The sequence below is a fragment of the Arachis ipaensis genome, chromosome B7 (assembly GCF_059453495.1).
Source record: "Arachis ipaensis isolate K30076 ecotype BB chromosome B7, ASM5945349v1, whole genome shotgun sequence".
Lineage (NCBI taxonomy): Eukaryota > Viridiplantae > Streptophyta > Magnoliopsida > Fabales > Fabaceae > Arachis > Arachis ipaensis.
This window is the reverse complement of record NC_142442.1, coordinates 114,375,751-114,378,261: the sequence shown is the minus strand read 5'-3', so window position 1 is coordinate 114,378,261 and position 2,511 is coordinate 114,375,751. Positions and strand designations below refer to the sequence as shown.

The 2,511-nt window shown below is 42.5% G+C and overlaps 1 pseudogene; it reads right to left on the bottom strand.

The window, feature by feature from the left end:
- Positions 1-373: 373 nt before the first annotated feature.
- LOC148553791 (uncharacterized) lies at positions 374-1,786 on the bottom strand (annotated as a pseudogene).
- Positions 1,787-2,511: the final 725 nt, after the last annotated feature.

The window sequence follows — 2,511 nt, the reverse complement described above, 5'->3', positions numbered from 1 at the left end:
ATAGTAAATGACGTGCAGAAGCTTGTTATGCCTTTGTCCCAATACTACACCAATAGCGTGGTCACTGGCATCACATATTAATTCGAATGGTAATGTCCAGTCTGGTGCAGAAATGACAGGTGTTGTGACTAACTTAGCCTTCAGAGTCTCAAAGGCCTGCAAGCACTCTGTGTCAAAGACAAATGGTGTATCAGCAGCTAGCAGATTACTCAGAGGTTTTGCGATTCTTGAAAAATCCTTTATAAACCTCCTGTAGAATCATGCATGTCCCAGAAAGCTTCTGATTGCCTTAACATTGATCCACCTCTATTCCTTTGTTCGAAATTTTATGCCCAAGGACAATTCCTTCAGTCACCATAAAGTGACATTTTTTTCAATTTAAAACCAGGTTAGTCTCTTGGCACCTTTTCAGAACAAGTGCAAGATGATCAAGACAGGAGCTGAATGAGTCTCCAAATACTGAGAAGTCATCCATAAAGAATTCCAGAAAATTTTCCACCATATCAGAGAAAATAGAGAGCATGCATCTCTGAAAGGTTGCAGGTGCATTGCACAGACCAAAAGGCATCCTTCTGTAGGCAAATACTCCAGATGGACATGTGAATGCTATTTTCTCTTGGTCTTGAGGATCTACTGCAATTTGGTTGTAACCTGAATAGCCATCCAAAAAGCAGTAGTATTCATGACCTGCTAGTCTCTCTAGCATCTGGTCTATAAATGGTAAAGGAAAATGATCCTTTCTAGTGGCTGTATTGAGCCTTCTATAGTCAATACACAGACGCCACCCTGTAACTGTTCTTGTAGGAACCAGTTCATTTTTTTCATTATGAATCACTATCATTCCTCCCTTCTTTGGGACGACTTGGACAGGGCTCACCCAGGGGCTATCAGAAATAGGATAAATAATCCCAGCCTCTAGTAATTTAGTAACCTCTTTCTGCACCACTTCCTTCATGGCCGGATTTAACCACCTCTGTGGTTGAACCACTAGCTTAGCATCATCCTTCAATAGGATCTTGTGCATGCATCTGGCAGGGCTAATGCCCTTAAGGTCACTTATCGACCACCCAAGAGCTGTCTTGTGTGTCCTTAGCACCTGAAGTAGTGCTTTCTCTTCCTGTTGCTCTAAGGCAGAGCTTATGATTACAGGAAAAGTGTCACCTTCTCCTAGAAATGCATATTTCAGGGATGGTGGTAGTGGTTTGAGCTCGGGTTTAGGAGGCCTCTCCTCTTCCTGAGGAGTTTTCAGAGGTTCTTCCGTTTTCTCTGGTTCCTCCTGATCAGGCTGAACATCTTTAAAGATGTCCTCTAGCTCTGATTCGAGACTTTCAGTCATATTGATCTCTTCCACCAAGGAGTCAATAATATCAATGCTCATGCAGTCATTTGCTGTGTCTGGATGCTGTATAGCTTTGATAGCATTTAACTATAACTCATCCTCATTGACTCTCAGGGTCACTTTCCCTTTTTGGACATCAATGAGAGTTCGTCCCGTTGCTAGGAAGGGTCTTCCTAGAATGAGAGTTGCACTCTTGTGCTCCTCCATTTCCAGCACTACAAAGTCAGTGGGGAAGGCAAATGGCCTAACCTTGACAATCATGTCCTCAATTATGCCTGCTGGATATTTAATGGAGCCATCAGCAAGTTGGAGGTATATTCGGGTTGGTTTGACTTCTTCAGTCAAGCCAAGCTTTCTGATAGTGGATGCAGGTATTAGGTTGATGCTTACCCCAAGATCACATAGAGTTGTCTTGGTACAAGTACCCTCTAATGTGCATGGTATCATAAAGCTTACGAGATCTTTAAGCTTCTCTGGTAAGCTTGTTAGAATGACTGCACTGCATTCTTCAGTGAGAAAAACTTTTTCAGTTTCTCTCCAATCCTTCTTATGCCTTAAGATCTCTTTCATGAACTTAGCATAAGAGGGTATTTGCTCAAGTGCCTCTGCAAACAGAATCTTTATTTCGAGAGTCCTGAGATAGTCTGCAAAGTGGGCAAATTGTTTATCCTGTTCCACTTGGCAGAGTTTCTGAGGATAAGGTATTTTGGCTTTATATTCTTCAACCTTAGTTGCTGCAGGTTTATTTCCTACAGAGGCAGGTTGAGAAGCATTCTTGAGGGAGTTATTATCAGCACTTGCAGGTGTCTGATCCCTCATTGGCGTTTGAACACCAGGATAGGGGGATGGATAGGCGTCTAACGCCAGATTCCTACCCTTTTCTGGCGTTTGAACGCCAGAACTGGACATGGATTGGGTGTTTAACGCCAGTTTTTCACCCTTTTCTGGCGTTTGAATGCCAGAATTATTCCTCTCTTGGCTCTTACTGTCCTCAGAGGGATTTTGGATAGTGGTCTGCTCATCCTCTGTTAGTTGTTCCTTCCTTGACTTTCTGTTGCCTTGAGTTGAGACATTTAATGTCTTCCCACTCCTTAATTGAATAGCTTGGCACTCTTCTGTTATCTGTTTAGATAACTGTTGTCTTGTCTGATTCAATTGTGCTTCCATATTCT